Raw genomic sequence first — 21,200 nt, 5'->3', positions numbered from 1 at the left:
TTGAACAGATTTAAACGTTGAATCTCAGGCATACATATATCGTTAGTAATGATAATTTGTAAATGACTGTGGCTTAGCCTAATAGCCTAATTTCTAATACGGGTAGCACAATCGATGATGAAACTGAAAATGATTTCTTTCCATAGCGAATTATCCATGGACAGGTGAAAAGATTTGGAAAGTTGACAACAAATACGCCGATTGAGATGGGTTTTTTAAAATTCAATTTTGCTTTCAACCAGCAAGGCTGGTATAGACGAGCCTTCGAAAAAGTACGACAACATTGACGCTCAAGTGACAAATACAACTTCAATTGTCATATCTCATGTTCTTTCCCGCATTACAAATGGGCCGTACAGTCAGCTTCCTCTCAATTTATCTCCTGACTTTCTTTACAGGCCAAGGGTGATTATTTCAAATATTTTTTTTGAAAGAAATGTTTTACAACTTGCAGCGCAAGTTTTACACGACTGTCCTTGTACGTAGGCGACAATGGATAAGAGTAGCGCACTGTTAGAATTTGAAGCGTGGGACGTCCAGAGGAAGTGACGCTACAGTGATTGACAGTTCATTGAAGATTTCTACAGCTGAAACACGGAACATGGCCAGCGGGCGCGGGGGCAGCTGCAGAGATTATGACTTCAAGATGTGAGATACAGTAGCCAGCACAGTGCAGCACTACACAATGAGTGGGATTGACTAGCTGTCGATTGGAAGTTGTGAAATTTTTGTGCGTGGGAGTTCATGTGACTCGTTTTCCTGAAAGTTTGCCCCTGTTCTCCGGTCGGTTGACGTCCACTCACCGTGTTTCGTGTGGGGACTTGAGGAATCGGCCAAAACGAGCAATCAATCCCGCGTATACCAGGAGTTAGGTTTGTCGGGTGTTTGAAATGACTATCATGTTGCTATCTCGGACTGCAAACCACGGTTTTGCTGTCCAACTTTTCGTGGCCTTTTGTACGTGGTCTTCGGTGGCCTCGTACTCGACAATTGCACCAAATGTGGCGACAGACGAATCTGTGGTTATATCCAATTTACACGTCCCTTCATCTGAAGTCTTTCTGTGGGACACTTCACCGTGGGGCGAATGCCACTTCGCAAGATCGGACAAATGTTGTGAAGATCGATGTGTGAGAAGGCGACAAGTTAGCTGCATAAAGGCGGTGGAAAGAAGGATTTCCCCCGATTACTATTGCCTAAGACTCAGTCACGGAGAAAAGCCCAAAAGTATACAGTCTTGTACAAATTGTACCGAGGACTGTGTACTGAGTATTTGGTCTCCGTGGTCGGGTTGTAGCGCAAGCTGCGGACATGCGACGGAGTTCCGCAGTAGACACGTCGTACGGGTAGCTGTTGGGAATGGAAATAGTTGTGGGAAACTCTCAGAGTTCAGAACTTGTAAGTTGGATGAGTGTCCCGTTCCAGTTTACAGGTGGAAAATCGGTCCTTGGACAAGCTGTAGAAAGGTGAGTTAGTCCCCTTCAAATAAATCACGGTTATTCTACCCCATGTCGGGTAGAGTAACCGTGAATAAATAGATACAACGAAAGAGATTTACTTGCCTTCTTTTGGTCAAGCTGGCAGTGCTGCTGTTGTTCCGACAAACTCTTAACACATACAACTTTATACTATTTTAGAATCTATTTATATATGGATACATCGATGCAGGCTTATGCCGATACTTTCGGTTCATTTCGTATATTTAAATAACCAGGAAAGGATTAATTCCATACGAACAATGAACGACAGACGATTGAAGTGTTTCATGGTCTAAATTGAGGGGTCATAAACCTGGAAAACAATGCGACCTCTTCCTGTTGTGCAGCTCAGATGAGCACCAATAGTTTGTTTGCTGATGGCAATTAATTAGTATGGATCTACGGCAAAGACATGCCCTCAATAAATTCCTTCTCTATGACGTGCTTTGTGGTTTTACGGTATCACTACGCAAATACAAAAACTGACAAAAGCAATCAGACAGGTTCCATTAGAAAAGGTTAACTATGGAGTCGGCAGAGTCAGTGTGTGTCAGCTTCATGAGTTGATTGTTTCATTTGTGAATCTGACCATCTAACTGTTCATCTGCTCCACCATCGATACTAAGTTCCAACTGAGACACTAGAGAATATATCACATGCTTTTATATTAACTATAATTCTAGTTCCTTTGGAAAAGATAAAGCATAAGGGATGAGTTTTGGTAAAATATAATGTAACCCTGTGAGTGCTGTAATTTTTCCCACCAAAATTTCAGTGTAACATTTTAAGAAATTTTATGAAATTCTTGTATTTGATTTTGGTAGTTTTGAACACAGTTTTTCATTTGCTACAATTTTTAACCAAAATTTTGGAATAAATCTGAAAAAATTGACTACATCTGATAAAAGTTGTTGGCGATATATTCCATCAAGACAACAAAAGTTGACGCCAGGCATGGTTGAGACAGCAAGTCCTCTCAAGAGCTGTATTGATTCTGCTATAGTCAGAAAATTCTTCACTAGACATACTTGACAATAAGAAACAGAAGTGAAAAATATCAGGGCATTCTCAGTTCTGCTTTTACAGTTCTTCTTTCACTTTCTCAGACTAATTGTAAGATATTTTTTATAGTTTCACTGTTTGGCCAAAAATCCAGGAGAATATGGTCTGTCATATTGATCAGAGTGACCATGCATGCATATACTATTGATGAAGAATTGCATGATGATTATAATCTCAATTTGAAATTTCACTGGAGGTTTATTATAGAAGTACAGTTTTCAAATACTTTCAGAAGTTTTGTACATTGCAACTCAAAATCAATATTTCTGTTTAAAGAGGTTATACCACTCTCCGCCTCGTGCCCATTGTTCTAACCATGCTCTCTAATTTCCATAACCGAATATTTTATTATATACCACCTGGCTTTCTTTTGTTTAAAAAGTGTCCGATTTACAAGTTCCTTTGTTTAAAAGTGTCCGATTTACTAGTAAATCGGACAGTTCTTTTGTTAAAAACTGTCCGGTTTACTAGTAAATCGGACACTTTTAAACAAAAGAACTTTTAAATGGACGCTTGTTAAACAAAGGAAAGTCACGTGGCGACAAGTAAAAAAAAACAGATGCGAGACATTATACCAGAAGAAATTTATTTCACCATCAAGTACAGAGTAAAGACACTTTAAAAGAATCACTGGACTGAATTAATTTTGCACGACTGTACATCTCAAAATCAATTACAGGTCACCGTGAAATAACGGTATTGATTGCAAATATCACTTCTGTGTTAAGGTTATTGTTATCACAATCATTCGAAGCTGAAATTTAAGACTTCAAAGTCAGTTGTCAAACACTGAATGTGGAGGTTTCAGTCGCCTTTGGTAAAGTTAAATCTAGCTACAGGCAAACACACACGCAGTACCACAGTCATTGTGGATCTACACGTATTTTTTTTGTACTTGCAGTTTCTGTTGCGCCTTTCTCTGACGTGGCTGTGTAGCTTGGTCTTCCGATTGTGGCCGTTAGCACTGGCGTGACAGGGGGACTTTTCTTTTCCATCTTTGGCTTTGGTAGTTGAAGTGCACCGGATACAGCTTTCATTTGTACTTCATCCGCCATATCGATATACGTAGAGCGACTCGGCAATTGCGTGTATGCTGCTCAAAGTTTTCGACCCAAATGAGCAAAGCGTGACTCTAACGTCGATCTGCAAACACCTTTTCACTTCATTCAACCAACCAATCAATCAAACATAATTCATACAATTCAAATCAAACCAGGTGCTCAACCACGTCATCGCACTACAATAGCAACACATGTCAACTTTATCCAATCATGGGTTATTTTTTATACTTTCGTTCAACAAGGTGTCAAAACGCGTCAATGTTTTCCTGCCAAAGTTTCAACTTGCACTGCACTAAAATTACAAATAAAAATCTTTCGGCGTGCAAACAAGGCACTAAAACTCGGCAAATTCGTGGTATAACACGGTCAGCGAACTCGTAGTCGGCGTTTTACGGAATTTAACGGTACAGTTTGCCATGAAACTCCTCGGCCCTGCGGGCCTCGGAGTTTTACTGGCAAACTGTACCGTTAAATTCCGTAAACCGCCTCCTACTCGTCCACTTACCTATAGTAAATAAACATATGTAAATGCAATGGATCAGTCACACAAGCCCTCCAGTAAATGTCTATATATTTCAGCAAAAGTAATCAGTGAAGTGAAAAATGACTAATTGAGATAAATAATAAATGAGAAAGCCGTATGTTTCTCTTTAATTACACAGGATTTGATTTCAGAGTGTCTTGTAATACTGCAGAGATGTAGTCTGCATGCAAAACATTAGCCTTATTTTAAATTTAATCTTCAGTTTCTGAAATGCAAATTATCATGCATCATTACATAATAGTTTTCAAGATGATAGAATTTTCTGTTCGTCAGTGTGTCTTAGCTTTTAAATCAAATAAACTGTCCTATAGCATTTGGCAGTAAAGATAAGTCAGGGGCCAGGTATTATTTAAGTATTTTTCACATATATCTTTTGATGCTTTTCTACTGACCTTTCCCATATAGATGTATGTATATCAATATTGATGATGCAAATACTCCCATCTGATTGGTCGAGACATGAAATGTAGCATGTAGCATGGTTGGAAGAGGCATGAGCTCTCAGCTAGAGAAAATTCCCTTTTTGACTTTTAATGCCGGAGTTTCAATTGAAGATAATGCTAAAATAGTGATAAACCACCTCAGCAACTGGTATACAACTCAGTTTTGACCAGTTCACTCAATATGCATTATTGCTTGGGCACATACATGTATGTGGTGAACTAGTCAAATCTTGCAGTAAATGTTGATTGTGTGGTTTATTGCTTAAATATACTTTGACAGCCATGTCGTGACTTTCAGTCGATGAAATTATTTTCACATTTATTGTATATTTGTGCATATTTAATAGCAAGAATTCAGAGGAATATAACCTAAGCTGAGGGTATTTTTGTGTATACTGAAAACTCATGAAAAATAGAAGTTCAAAGTTCAAAGTTCAAAGCTATCGAGGCCAATAGTTAAAGGTATTGTAGCTGTTGAGGAAAAAAAACCTATTTTATTGCTGCAGATTTTTGGAAGGAGAGGGAGAAGTTTTAGTGTTCACCCTGTTGTTTAGATTTGAATGTGTGTTTAATGATAGCAAGATGACTTGTCAGAGATTTGACTTTAGATTCCTTAGTACAGATGAATGATTTTATTCATGCTACAAACATTAAGGGATCAGTAACTGTAACATTTGATGATTTTTTCACCATTTTTTGTTTTATATCAATAGCAAAATCTTGTCCAACTCCCAAAAGGATATTGATATCTATATATGATTGTGCAAAATGCACTGTTTATTGTTTATGCTGTATTCTAGTCCTTACTAGAATTCACTTGTCAATAATAACAATGCAGTCTACACATGTACAGGCTGAGTTGACAACTGTAATATTGTGTATCTCAACAATTGCTTTTGTAGTACAACAGTAAACTACTTGACATTAAAACAAAAATAATGAAAAAAATTCATCAAAAGTTACAGCCTCTGGCCCTTTTGTGAATTATTTGTAAACGCCAAGAGAGATACAAACTGTGACATAAACATATCTACTGTACATATACAACCTGTAAAGTAATGGAATTCATTCACGTAATCATATGATCAACATTCGTGCTTGCAGACAGTTTGCTTTGTAAAGGAATTCAGTGATTACACAGACACATAGACACACAGACATACCTGTATTGTGAGTGATTGTTATCAAAGACAACAAAGATATCTGTTGACATATCACTTACATAAAGTGTGTCCATTGGAAGAGTATGACATCATTTCATTGTTACACTGTTATAGTGATCAGAAAACTAAACAGGCTCCACACTGTAAACCATAGAAGACAATTGATGTACTAAGTTTTATTTTTATTTACTACTGTTGTTTTGTAAAATAAATACAGGTTCTCTTCTCCCTAAATTATGTTGAAATACAAACTACAGTTTTGGAAAACAATGCATTATACTTGATGTGTAATCTTATCGTTTGACAAGTGAATTCTAGTGCAATTAGTAATCAGTCGACAACAATAAATTTCAAGAGTTTTACACCAGTACAAACATACAGGCTGTGTTTGCGTGTTGAACCATACGATCTTTGGTTGAACACTTTGCATTCCAACATGGCTTTGAAGGAAAAAACAATAAACCGTATTTTACAATCACAGGTTAAATACAAGGATGCACGATCTTGAAATACACCAAAAGTTACATTTTTCTAGCAAAGCTCACAGGGGGTTCAAGCAATTTTCTGGCAACTCTGGACTCGCTCATCCTACCCACACAGACTGTGTTTGCGAGGTCAATATTATATTTCAAAGATTGTCTAATGTGTTTAATTTCTTTGTCCTGCCTCACTGTATACTATCAGCTTCCTAGAACACTATATTTGAAGTCTATGCAAGGTTGATGATGATTTATCTTACCCTGACATTTCAGTTCATGTCTAGTTTCACTTATGAAAACTAATTGATTCAACCACATGACAGGGGTCAGGAGGTCATTTCTTAAACATTTATCTAAACTGAGTCCCCATAATTATGAATTTTACAAGTATAATGTGGCGTCTCTGTAGCTGACATTCATGAAATAAAAGGTTGATGTATTTCTTCTGAAAGACTCAAAACTCTATCTGATTACTTGATAATATTCCCTCCCTCACTATTCTAGGGGCGTGCAGAGTTTTGTTGATCAAAGCTTGAATCAGTGAAATTCTCAGGATACCTGAATATAAATGTTTGTCTCGAGGGATTCATCATTCTGTGAGCTGCATCTAGCTTGTCTTATCAGTTAATACAGCTCTAGGCAAGGCATGTGTGTACATTCTCTGTTCCAGCTACATGAACAGTATATTGTCAGAGTGCACTCAGATGGTAAAAGTAGTCAATAGCCTGTGTGATAACATCTTTGTAGCCGGGTAAAATAACTCAGATGGAAAAAACATTGGGTTTCTGTGTAAGTTAGCTTGTCATTCGATTAGTACCGTGTGAATAGTGGCATGTGATAATACCTGGAATGGAATGGAATGGAATGGAACCATTCCATTTTGGAATGGTTCCAAATTGGAGTGGAATGGTTCCAAATTGGAGTGGAATGGTTCCAAATTGGAATGACTCCAAATTAGAAATTTCAAATTGGAAATTCCAAATTGGAATTTCCAGTACAGATGTCACAATTGAAAAAGGGGGCTTCTCCAAAATTTATAGAATTTTGAAAAGTAGATGTTGTTGTTGCAAAGTTATTGCTCCATAGGCATATACATTTAATTCAAGCTGACAAGCTTTCTTAGGGGCACAGGGTTAATTCGTACTGTTTATGTAAGTACCTTTTGATTTTGGGATGGGCGATTCAGAGAGTGAAAATTTGTTAATCACTCAAGGAGCAAAAAATTATGAATTTTGCTTTAGTCTGAAACTGAAAGTTCCAATTGATGAATTTTACATTAAGAAAACAGACTGACTTAGACTTTGGAAACGATCCTACCATGATGGAGGAAAAACTTGTTCACACAATATCTCCTCCCACCCCTTCCACAAATCACATGGTTCACCCCTTTTAAAAGCTCTGTGTGTGTGCTATTTTTGTTAGGGGTGAACCATTTGATATCCTGGGGAGAGGGCTTTGAAGATTTTTTTTTTGGGGGGGGGGGGATTATTCAAAGAGGCTGCCTTTGAAAAAAATTACTGCCAAGGATGGCAGAAAAAATAAAATGATTGCCCGCAGATATGAAGGAAAAAATAATGCACATACAGTTACTTTAAGTCTCTGCTTAAAATTTTTGGCACACCCTCCGGGCATCAAATTTTATAACTTCTGTAATTTTTGGCATGCTCTGGGCACATCAACTTTATAATATCTTTAAATGTCGATAAGCCATGACATGCTTTTATCCTAATACCTGGAACAAACTTAATCACTAACAGCAGATAGTGGTTTTCTTACAGATTGAGCCCTCCATGAGTTCTAATTTGTCTCCATCAGTAATTTTGTTGTAGTAAAGGATGCTTCTATTTTCTTTCCAACTTTCCAGCTTTCTGAAGCAGATCAGGTGCGGCCAACGAACAATGCACTTTTAAAGGGGTCCTTATTATGATAAGAGATATTGTTCAGGGCAAATAATGTGAACTGACTAATTTTAAGTCCATGAGGTAATTAATTAGCTTTTCATAGTTTGCCCCCAAGTGAAAATTTTTTGCCTTACCCTCCCATACTCAAACTTCATTTATACGAACTCCCCACACATTTTTGCCTGTTTCCCCTCCCCATTGTGAATTTTTAAAGCTCCCCTGCTCTGTAAAAACATTATCCGGTCCCAAGGCCAATCAACCGATATCTGCTCTGCCTGACAAAAAACTAAAATCTGCTCCCTGCGAGCAAAAATATGTCCCCTACCCAATCAAAATTTAATCTTCCCCTCACCTCAAACTATTGCTCCCGGGATAGCTTTTTCAATGAATAGCTACATTGGCTAAACCTGGCAGATGCTGTTTGCCTTAAGTTCCATGCAAATTTTGTGCTGGTTTAAATTTCTTTCCCTGGACTGTTTTTGCCATGTCATATGGAGAACAGCATCTTACACAAACAGAATGGCAAATATTGGCATTTTAGAGCGCCCATGTGCACAAGAAAAATTCTTTTGAATGGCAGAGTGAAAAAAAGATGTGCAAATGCACACACACACAGTCGAAAATAAATAATTCCTGGTGAAGCAAGGACAAAAATGTGTCCCTGTGTCAATCTCCAAGCCCCCCTCTGAATATCGAATGGTCCAACCCTTAGGAAATTATCTTATGACGATTAGCTCTTTGTGACCGATAATTCTTAAAGAGTAACTGATCCAAATCTTTAGTACAAACTTTGTGTTAATCACAAAGTGAGCGTTTTTCCACCTGTCTAAATCTGTAACATGCACTAGTAATATACATGTATACTGAAATAATTAAATAATAGCATCTCTAATCTTTATCGGTTCTAAACTTAAAGTTTAGAAAATATACATTATAAGTAAATCTGTCCTTTAGATGTCTTCTCATCTTATTAATAATGTGATTTAGAAAAAGGAAAATGGCAACCATTGCTCAATACTAAGTGGAAATATCCATTTCATCTCCTACAGAACGTGTATTATCATCAGTTGCAGAGTAAAGTCTGAATTATAACATTTTGCACGGTACTTTTTCTGAATCAATGCAAACTTGCTTATGCATTTCATTGAGATAAAGTAGTGACCATCTTCCTTCAAGAAGTAATTTATGATATTCTGATCTACAGCGCAGGACTTCTCATTTCACAATCGTCATTTAAATCTTTTTCATCTCTTGTGTAATTTGGCGTGGTGATTATAAGACCATCATCTGATAAATGTGCAGGTGTCAAGGATTGTTGATAGCCAGGATTGCAGAGAGTTCAATTCATTGAATATTCCTGTCTCTAACATAACTGCCAATAAATGTCCAAGAAAATATCTTGCTACCAATCACTCACTGAGTTTTTGCCAGTCAATCAGCATAGTGTGACGATGTGATTGCAGGGTCCAGGGTTCACTAGCTTTGTGTCTGAGACAGCATCTGCACCAATGGCCGGCCAGCTGGCCTACATCCTGATTGCAGGTTATGTAACTATATCGAGAATCTTCATTCACACATCTCTACTCGTAACATAATTTAATTACAAAGAATGTGCACGCTGAGGGCCAAAGGTGAGGAAGCTCAGAGAACCATGTGGTTTGTGTCCGGGGTTGGGAAAAATAATATGTCAACAAGTTTGTAAATATACACAACCACCAAAAGGATAAAGTTACAACAGTGGCAATCAGAATGTCACTTTGCTATTAAAGCGTGCAGCTTCTATTCTCTAGCCCCCAACACAGAGCGGTGGAACCTGGAATCTATAATTAAACTGTAGCAATAGTGGTTCATAATAGGATGTAGGTGGACAGTCTCTTCACCAACATGTCAAATTGTCCCATTACACAATGATAAAAATGACTGAAATGATTCAAGATTGTTAAGTTGAAGTCCTTCAACGAAGATCACAATGTAATAAAGGGAAAGTGGCTTCACACATCAGCCATCTCGTCTTGTATGTGCTTTGGTGTGTTTAGTGTCTGAGTTGTGTTTTGGCTGTTAGTGTGAAAATTAACAAACGAGTCGTTTATTTTTGTTATACATGCTTATAAGTTGATGCGAGACCAACCGAATCTGCGTGCAGTGTGGATTACCTTCAGAATGTATGTTGATTTTCCAATCTACCACCCTAGACGCCCTGCAAATTATCCTGCCATCGTCTTATCACCACCTTGTTATCATATCATGCATATTAGACAAAAGATGAAAACACTGAACAATGCACTCTTCGGCATATAAGAACTTGGGTAGAATTTCTTTGAAATTCAGAAGTTCATGCCTAATTAAACAGATAAAAAACAGCAATGCACCTGTCGATAACACATATCATACAGATAACGAATTTGGGATTTCCACCCACTTGTTTGTGGAAGAGCTTTGACTATTTCATTTCTTCTTGAACTACAATGCCACAGAACAGACAAGGAGACACATTTACTCTGTAGTTTTACTTTTTGATTGAGAAATCTCTTTCCTGCAACCTTCTCTACGCTATGAACATGTCGAACAGATTTAGATTACCAGATGCTATTATTGCTCATAATTGCACTCTACAGAGATCAACGCATGTAGAACACTGAATAACACTGATTTTACGATTAACACAATCTTAATACTTTGTGGTATAAGCCACCTGTCTCATTCCCTAGCCTCTAAACCTGGACCCTGTAATCATATGCTTGGACTTAGATAAACTACAGAACCATCCTAAGTTTAAATCTTAAATGAAATATCTAGCGATACTGAAAATACACCTTTAGTTACAAAATGTTACAATTCAGACTTCACGCTGCACCTAGTGTACATATTCTGCAGGAAATGACATGAATATTTCCGCTTAGAATGGAGCAATAGTCGTCATTGTACTCTTGTCAAATCAAATACAGACAAGAAGACGTCTATCTAAAGGGTAGTTTTAACTTGTAACATACATTTTGTAAACTTTGTAAAGTTTAGAACCGATAAAGGTTAGAGATGCTATCATTTAATAACTTGACCAAGTTGTAGTTCAATCGCGCAAATTCGCTGAGTCCTTGTATTCCCTTTACAGTATCCTTGCCTTCCATAGCCCTGATGGTCTACTGTAGTGTATTGCTATTTCCCTCCCACCCCTTCCATAGATCACATGGTTCTCCCCAAGTGGTAAAATTATATGCATGTTGTGTCTTTGTTAGTAAATTATCTTATGACTAATAGCTCTTGAAATAGTCGCATGAGACATACAATTCTCAAAAATAAGTAATTTGTAAATTTTCTGTACAAACTTTGTGTTGATCACGAAACCAGTGTTTAATTTCCACCTGCCTATATCTGTTAATATGCACCTGTATATACTGCAATAATTAACTGATAGCATCTCTAATCTCAATCGGTTCTAAACAAAGTTTAGAAAATACTTATGACAAAGTAAAGCTAACATTATTTGTCTTCTGGTCTGTTCAATATTTTGGCTGACATTGATGATTGGTAGCAAAATACTTTGTTAGACATTTACAAGTATTGACACTTATGTTAGAGACAGGAAATCAACAATCCTTGACACCTGCAAATTTATCAGATGGCAGTCCTATCATCACAAAACCACTTTGATCGATTCAATATACCAAATCATTAACCAAGGTAGAAAACCATGTGTGAAGTTGCACTCATTTTCCTTTATTTTGAAATCATCAGCTCCTAGAAATCTTGTTATTGTTGGAAGGACTAAACAGAAAGTATTTCAGGGATGGCCAAGAACAAATTGGTGGCATAGGCAATATCTATTTTCTCCTCTCTGAACCCTGTCTTAAATCCTGTGATAGTTTCTTCTACCCATCTCTGGTCACAGTTCCTGATTAAACTTAGCTTACATTCATATAGTCTAATGTTGCAGTCTAAAGTCCATCCTGTTGCTATGACGATGACAGTCTATCCAAATAGGAAAGCTACTTTACACACAGAGTTTTTCCAGACGATCCTCCCTGGGTAGCAGTAATTGATTGGATGATAAACTGATACTGACACAAACATCTCCTTGGCTCTCCATATACAATCAGGGCACACAATAGTGATTCTTGATAGAATCACCCTGTACAAGTGTAACTGGTGGGTTAAAATTATCACATCATCACATAATGCTGATTGACTTGCAACAATTCAGTGAGTGATTGGTAGCAAGGTACTTTCTTGAACATTTATTGACTGTTATGTTAGAGACAGGAAATATTCAATAAATTGAACTCTCTGCGATCCTGGCTATCAACAATCCTTGACACATGCACATTTATCAGATGGTGGTCTTATCATCACCATGTCGTATTACACAATAGATGATAAAGACTTAAATGACTCACGATTGTAAAATAAGAAGTCCTGCACTGTAGATCAGAATATCATGCAAAAATTACTTTTTGAAGGAAGATGGTCACTACTTTATCTCGATGAAATGCATAAGCAAGTCTGCATAATTTAGAAAAGGTACCTTGCAAAATGTTATAATTCAGACTTTACTCTGCAGGAAATGAAATAAACATTTCTGCTTAGAGTGGAGCAATGATCTCCACTTTAATATTTCTGAATCACATTATTAAACATATAAGAATACGTTTTATTTTGTAATGTATCTTTTCTAAACTATGTAATTAGACATGCTATCATTTAATTATTTCAGTATATACCAGTGCATATTACAGATTTAGACAGGTGGAAAAACACTGATTTCGTGATTAACAGACGTTTGTACTAAAGATTTGTATCAGTTACTCTTTAAGAATTATCAGTCATACAAAACTATTACAAGGGCTGATTGTCATAAGATACGTTACTAAGGGTTGGACCATTTGATATTCCGTTGGGCCTTGGAACATTGACCCTGGGATATTTATTTTTTTGTCCCTGCTTAACCAGGAATTTTTTTTTTGACTGTGTATATGTGAATTTGGGAAGGATTTTTTTCTTGTGCACATGGGCGATTTAAAGTGCCAATATTTGCTCTTCTTTTTGTTAAGATGTTGTTCTTTATATGACATGAAAAAAGTACTGGGAGAGAACTTTAACCGGCACAAAGTTTACATGGAAATATAGGCAAACAGCATCTGCTTCAGAATGCTGGAAAGTTGGAAAGAAAACAGAAGCATCCTTTAACACAGCAAAATTACTGAGGGAGATAATAAAAAGTCACTGAGGTCTCAATCTGTAAGAAAACTACAACCTGCTGTCAGTAATAAGTTTGTTCCGGGTAGCAGGCTAAAAGCATGTCATGGCATAGGACATTGAAAGATACTATAAAATTGGTGCACCCAAGAAATGCCCAAAATTACAAATATTATAAAATGCTGTGCCAAATATTTATGCAGAAACTTGAGACTTAAAGTAACTGTATGTGCATAATTTTTTCCTTCGTATCTGCTAGCAATCTATTTTATTTTTCTGCAATTCTTGGTAGAAATTTTTTTTAAAACGCAACCTCTCATGATAATTTTTACCCCAAATCTTCCAAGCCCTCCCCCAGGATATCAAATGGTCTACCCCTAACAAAGATACCACACACACAGAGAACTATTCAAAGGGGAGAACCATGTGATTTGCAGAAGGGTAGGGAGGAAATATTATGTGAACAAGTTTTTTTCCCAATCATGGTAGGTTTGTGTTTCCAAAGTCTTAGTCAGCCTGTTTTCTTGATGTAAAATTCAACTGCTGGAACTTTCAGGTTTAAAATATGCAAAATCAATAAATTTTTGCTCTTTGAGTGATTAAAACATTTTCATTCTCTGAATTCCCAACTCCAAACCAAATGGTTCTTACCTAAACAGTACGAATGACCATTCTGCCCCTTAAAAAGCCTGTCAAGATGAATTAACTGTAAATGCCGATCAAGCAATACCTTTGCAACAACAACATCTACTTTTCAAAATTGTACAAATTTTTGAGAAGCCCCTTTTTCAATTGTGATATCTGTACTGGAAATTCCAATTTGGAATTCCAATTCGGAGTTTTCAATTTGGAACCTTCCACTCCAATTTGGAACCATTCCATTCCAATTTGGAACCATTCCAAAATGGAATGGTTCCATTCCATTCCAGGTATTATCACATGCCGTTGTTTTTGTCCTGTTCTTTTTATAAATAAGTGAAGACTAATTACTGGGTGTTTCCAACTTTTTTCAAAATGTATAAACATACATGTATCTGTCATTACTATCCAAAATTTCTCATGGTATTGTGTTTGGATTGTAAATTGCTTTACGTCATGTCGTTCCTTTGGCATTGAGTTCAGTAAGGTGTTGATATTCACAAAGGCCAATCTAAAATTTAATTACGAGTTCATGTACATGAATATTGTAATGTATTACTCTCAAGCTGATTCTTTTTCTTGGACTAGCAGTTTTGTGATATAAATTCTTTTTTGCAAGTATTTTTGTCAAATACTAGTATTATAAGATCATTTATTTCTGTAATTGTACAACCTGCATATTCTATTATTAGTGTAGAGCAAAAAAAATCCCACCCAAGATCAGCTGCAAAATCAAGAGACTTTAAAGACTCAATGGATTTCCAGAGTTTTCAATATCAGAAGTCAGATAGATTTATTGTCATGAATGAGCAATGCAGCCAAAATCTTATACATGTTCCTGAAAGTGAAACACAATATGCAGTAACTTGTAGAGCTATTGTAATCTAGGCATTGTGTTATTAACATGGTTTAACTACCAACTTACGCAGGTAATCAAATACATTCTAAAATGGAATCTCCTAAGTCAGCAAATAAGGATATTTGTTGAGAATGGTTCATAATTTTCAAAAGACAACATGTGCCTTTAAAAAGTCTACATGTGTCTTGAAAATATTCACATCTAAATTCACATTCTGCTTGTGTCAGCTGTCTTTTAAGTGTTCTTATCCACACTTGCATCGTAAAGCAGATTCATTGAATCAGTGCGGTGTTTTACATCTGCTAGGGACTGCATGTAGCTCATACTATACATTTCAATGAGAAATTGAAATAGAAATATTCCGTAGGGTACGATGAAATGTTATTAGAACGAATTCTAGGGATTCCAGGGATCAGCAGCTGAGAGCATTTGAGATACAGCTGTATAAAATTAACGGCAGTAAATTCTGTGACAGGTGTGATTCCAAATACAGGTAAAGTGATTGAAATCTTGAGAATGAAAGGATATGAATTTTCAAAACAAAATTGTATAATGGAGGCAGTATAGTGCCCCAATATTACAGAATAATGTGCAATTGCAGAATGGTATGGGAGAAATTTACAGTCACCATAATTGCACTTTAATTCTGCTTATTAAAAAAAGAGAGGGCCTCATATTTTAATATCACATACATTGTATAAATGACTTGGAATGCAGGATACAGTCATGAAATGAAAGACTAATTTACATTTTATTGCCACTGAACAGGTGCTCCTTCTACCAGTAATCCACCACTTACAACTTCATCAGAATGAAGTGTTGCACAAGCTTTTATGTTTCCGCAAAAAATTGAAACCGGAAAGTTTTTATTACATATGGAACTGAGACTTTGGAAGTATATGCATTTAGACGTAATTATGGAAATGAAAGCAGGCAGGTGTACATGTATGCACTGAGGCATAGATCAACAAATTTCATCTTCATTTCCACTACAAAAAATATGACATAAAAATTAAGTTTGCTGATCACATCTTAGCCCTGCATACAATGCTGCGTGTCCGGCTGCGTGTCCCTTGCGTTGTACGGCCTCCCACAACAGGCCATTCAACGCTGGGAACATGCAGCATGGTACGCAGGGCTAATCAAGTCCATACATTCAACAACTACATGGTATATTATGAGTCAGAACATAAGTCTGTGGCTCTGCAACCAAAGTAGTAGTTATGTTTTTCTTTTATCATACAATAAGCATTAAGCATTGTTGTTCACTGGTCTCACATGACCATGAAGATTGAGATTCCACTTGATCCAGCAAAATCCTTAGGAATTTTGACCCCTGACCTCTAGATAAGAGTTCTCCTGTATTGCTAGATTCCTATGGGAAGACCTTGAGCAGGCGATAAGTCTGAAAACTGAATCTACATGTATATTGTCAACCTGTATGTTTGGTGAAACAAAATTTGTTAGAAGTAAGACACAGAGAACACGACATAACCTTGAAAATACTTAATTGCTTGGGTTGTACAACTGAATATGCTGCCCTTGTTAATACCATGAATATCAACAAAATGCAAACAAATGAAGCAGAGCGTAGCAATGATGTGATTAATAGCTTTCAAATGAGTCATTTGTCAGAGCAGATCAATGACAAATACCTGTCTTTCTGTTTGAGCTCTTTGCCGTGTCAAACGGCAATGAAGTTTAGGGAAGCCCTTTCATGGGTATTGTGTGCATGTACAAAAAAGCTTTTAACCTTTTTGTACATGCTCTGTCAACTTTTTATTCACTTTCTGCATGTGACGATTGTTCTCTGATCTTTGCCCAATGGTTTATTCCTCTTGATAATGTGTGTATGCCATTTAAACATATCCAAGGTTGTACATTTATAATTCGTGTAAAGCCTTCAATTGTTCTTTCAAGACTGGATCCTCTGTGCATAGATATGAAGATTGGGGGGGGGGGGGCGCAATAGGTGTAACATTTGACATTTTTAAATTTTTTATAAAGAAAAAGTTAATATTATATGATGCTTCCTACAGTATGTTGAAATGAAAGATAGCCTCGAGAACACTGTGGATGGTGAAGATGCAGTGATTTTGTTGACTATCAAATTCTAGACTGAAGTTACATCGTCAGCAATTACATTGGACATCAAGCATATACAGCTTTGATAAATTGAACACTAGGCATTTGAACAGTAATTTTGAAGCAGAACAACAAACTGAATTTTACAAGCAGAGTAAAAATACTGGAAAATAGTTCAGAAGGAAGACTTAATGGGGCTTAAATGCTGTGACTTTTTCCTCCTCACAATCCCTGTTGCCACGGTAACTTTTTCATGCACAATTGCTGTTGCTATAGTAACATGGCATATGCCCTCTGCTCTACAGACAAGTGATGGTAGCGCTGTTACATCAAGTTCCCAGTGTGGTGTTGGACAGAGAAGTCGGGCTATCAGCTGTATCAACGACAAGGGTCATGAGGTCAACCAGTCACTGTGTCTGTCAGCCTCGTCAGGTATGTACAACATAATATGCAGTAGAAATTCAACTGAAGGATGCACTGTTAGGTCCACACTTTTGTGGCTTTTAGTTTTTACCGCCTTGAAGAAACTTACTCACGCAGCTTACAGCCAAGTAAATGTGTTATTTTGAAGAAAGAGGGATGCTCAGCATACCAACTGGGGGGGGGGGTCAAAGCTTTAAATGCAAAATAAAAAAGTTATCCCTTGCCATTTTCCATTTTGACGTTTCCAACACACCAGCTGGTGTATGGTTAGGGAAACAGGTTCAGGGCCAGTCTACAGTTAGGGGTACGGATAGGGCCAGTGTCCGATGGGTAAATGTCTAAGGGGTTAGAGGTAACTACAATGTGACTAGAACCAAATTAATTTGTTTGTTTGTTTGCATTCTGAACACCCTCCAAAGGTTTAATGGTAAATTCCTATAACCTTAATATGTGATATTGGCTTTAGGTCTATCCTAATTGGTTGCCATGGTGATTTTAGACCTTAAGGCTATATTTTCAATTGATAAATGAAGATGTCTGATTGTGTATTGATGGTCATTAAGTCTAATTACAGAAAAGGTCAAACGTAAAATGCATTTCTTTGATGAAAGCCAGTATTGAAAAATCAATATTCAGCATTTACAAGGGCTCAGTTTTACATGGATATTGTATGACTATTGATGTCATTAGTAGATCTCAGTGATGCTGTGCAATGGTGTTTGTGTACAATGTATGTGTAATCTAAAAATTGCTCGTTGTTTTGGGGTCACATGCAAACTGCACCAGTGAATGCTATAATATTATAGTTTAATCTATAAACTGTAAAATATGCGAGTGCTAATGACTATGGGTGAATTGGAACAGTTCCCAAATTAATATAGTCAATGGTTCAAATTCAACCACTTGTTCAACCACTCTGCATCTTCAGATTTGCCAATACATGGTTATGAGCAATCATGCATTTCCATAGCCACTGAGTTGTTTCAAATCAGTCAAGCATAAAGAGTGTTTAAAAATGTCATAATGGACTGTGTATCAAGTCCTGCTGGCCAATCATCCGTGAAGTTGTTAAATGTCTTTCAATATTTTAATGCCAAAGGGTTAATATTTTGCTGCTGCAGTTATGCAAATATCTCAAGAAATCAATTAAAAAAATACTGAAGGCTTTGTCAGAGAACTACGCATTTTGATGGTTCAGAGAATTTGATTGCACAGTCATTACTGACTCTCTTAGTCTTATAATCATAGTCCGGGAGTATACAGACACTGAATTCATTGAGCATACAGAGTGGTGCACTGTAGTGGCATGGGACTAATACTTTTTCCAGACTCCGTACTTTAGTATCAAACAGATTATGATATTAACACGGTACTGTATGACTTCTGAACATGTCTGTTCAAAACAGGAATGTGAGGATTGTGACTTCTCTTTTGATTCTGTGAGAGGCAACAACAACAATAACAGTCTCAGTTCATACATGTAAGGTGCATGTTTGGGCAATGAACACTACATGTACATGTATGTGTTTCGGTTTCCATATCATATTGTTTTGTCTAGACATGTACATTGTACAGTTACACTGTGAAATATACAATCCTTGAACCTTGACAGACCATGATAAGATTTGAATGGACTTTGTGTACATTTGAAATCACTGCAAATATCGTGCAACTTGATAATAATTTATGCTATTGACTCTGATACAAATTTAGACATGATGTCATCTACAGTATAATAACTGTAAAAGTCATCGCTCAAATAAAACATATACATTTGTTTAACATCTGAAGAAACTAAGAATCAGGCTAATCAGCAGCTGGATAAGTCAATAACAACTAATGAAGTGTTATCAGCAATTAGAAATTTAAAAAGTAAAAAAGCAGCAGGGATTGATGGGTTTTGTATAGAGTTGTTAAAACATGGTTCCTCCTTTCTCTGTAAACCCTTAGCTAATTATTTAATGCAGTTCTAGACACATCCAACTTTCCAGACATCTGGAATACAAGCATTATGACACACTTATTTAAAAAAGGAGATAAATATGACCCAAAAAATTATAGGGGCATTTCTGTTGGAAGTTGTGTAGGAAAAGTTTTCTCTTACATTCTAAATGAAAGGCTAAATAGTTTTTTAGATGACAATCATATTATACATAATAATCAAGCTGGATTTCGCAAAAACCATCGCACAATAGATCACATATTTACCCTGAAGACAATAATACATAAATATATTAACAATAAGCAGAACATTTATGTTTGTTTTGTTGACTTTGCTAAGGCTTTCGACTCGGTATGGAGAGTTGGTCTTTTCATAAACTTCTCAAAATAACATTAATGGCAAATTATACAGACTTATAAAACACATGTACACCAACACAAAAATACACATCAAAACAAATAATTTTATCTCGCCCAGCCTGAAAGTTGAAAAAGGAGTAAAACAGGGCTGTGTTTTAAGTCCTAGTCTGTTCAATTTATATGTCAATGACTTGAAAACAAATCTAGACAAAGTAGATATACTCAACCACCAGTGTTGAATAATACCCCAGTTAACTCATTATTTACGCTGATGACCTTGTCTTAATCTCTACTTCAAAAGAAGGTTTGCAGAGGGAGTTAATACACTACACACATTTGCTCCAATTGGAAACTTGATGTTAATTTACAGAAAACCCAAGCAATTAATTTTAGTAAATCTCCTTTGATAGATAAACACTTATTTAACTATGGTAGTACATGCATCAAATCTGTTAAGAGCTATACATACTTAGGACTGACAATTAAATCAAATGGCAGTTTAGTGACACAATTACAAATTTGGCTGATAAAGCAGCAAAATCTTTGTATAGTTTAAAAAGGGTTTTATTGCACAACAAAAAGATAAAATTTTCCCTACATCTATTCAATGTTTTCATTATCCTGTTTTACTGTATGGCTCAGAGATTTGGGGACAAGATTTCATGGACTACAAGAAGTGGGATAAATCAGCAATTGAAAAAACTCACCTCAAATTTTGTAAGAACATTTTACAGTGTAATAGACAAGCTTGTAATGCCGCTGTGAGGGGTGAACTAGGACAATTCCCACTTCTACTTGAGATCAAACTTAATATTGTTAAACACTGGCTTCATATCGTACAACTGCCACATTATAATCTCACTAAAGAAGCTTTTCTGGAGCAAATGGTAAACAACACTAACAATAGATCCTGGTTTAACTGTTTAAGTGCTTTAATTAAAGACAATGGAATGGACTTTCTCCTTGATAAAGCTCCATCACTTAAACACCACAAAGTTATAACTGGATTAATGAAAACAAATTTAACAAACAATTATGAGGTCTTTTGGAAAAAATTGATCACTGATTAAAATAGTAAACTAAGAATGTACGCCAAAATAAAACATAATTTTAGATTAGAACCCTACTTAACACAGTTACAAGGTGAGAAAAGAAAATTACTCACCAAACTTCGCATTAGCAATCATGATCTAGCAATTGAAAAGGAAGACACACTGTTCCAAAAACCCCAATTACTGAAAGATACTGCAATCAGTGTAACACCAACAGTATTGAAGATGAAACACACTTTTTATTAGTCTGTCAGAAATACAAAGTCCAAAGAAAGAACTTTTTCAGTAAAATCAACTTCCCAAACGACAATACTGAAAATCAGCTTATTTCTCTACTAACAAAACAAGAGTTCTCTTTTAATGAACAACTTGCAGATTATATTTTTACTTTATACAAACAAAGAAATACCTAGTTATATTTATTATTAGCTACTATTATTATAATACTGTAATACTTTATCTTTATTGAAGAAAATTTTTACTTATTTTTGTATCACACTTTTATTGCCACAAATGTGAT

General features: G+C 36.2%; 1 protein-coding gene across 2 annotated transcripts in view; it reads left to right on the top strand.

Annotated features, from left to right (window-relative positions):
- Positions 1–460: 460 nt before the first annotated feature.
- The window catches only part of LOC139139956 (thrombospondin type-1 domain-containing protein 7A-like), a 57,230-nt gene continuing 36,490 nt past the window's right edge, over positions 461–21,200 (top strand). Inside the window, exons 1-2 of one of the 2 annotated variants that reach the window (XM_070708923.1) lie at positions 461–1,466; positions 17,210–17,336. The gene's annotated coding sequence lies outside the window, so the exon portion shown is untranslated. The remainder of the gene's footprint in view (positions 1,467–17,209; positions 17,337–21,200) is intronic. The other variant, XR_011553917.1, reaches the window with a different exon arrangement.

This window comes from Ptychodera flava, chromosome 9 (genome assembly GCF_041260155.1).
Source record: "Ptychodera flava strain L36383 chromosome 9, AS_Pfla_20210202, whole genome shotgun sequence".
NCBI lineage: Eukaryota > Metazoa > Hemichordata > Enteropneusta > Ptychoderidae > Ptychodera > Ptychodera flava.
Note: the sequence above shows the minus strand (reverse complement) of the source record. Positions and strands in the feature narration are given on the sequence as shown.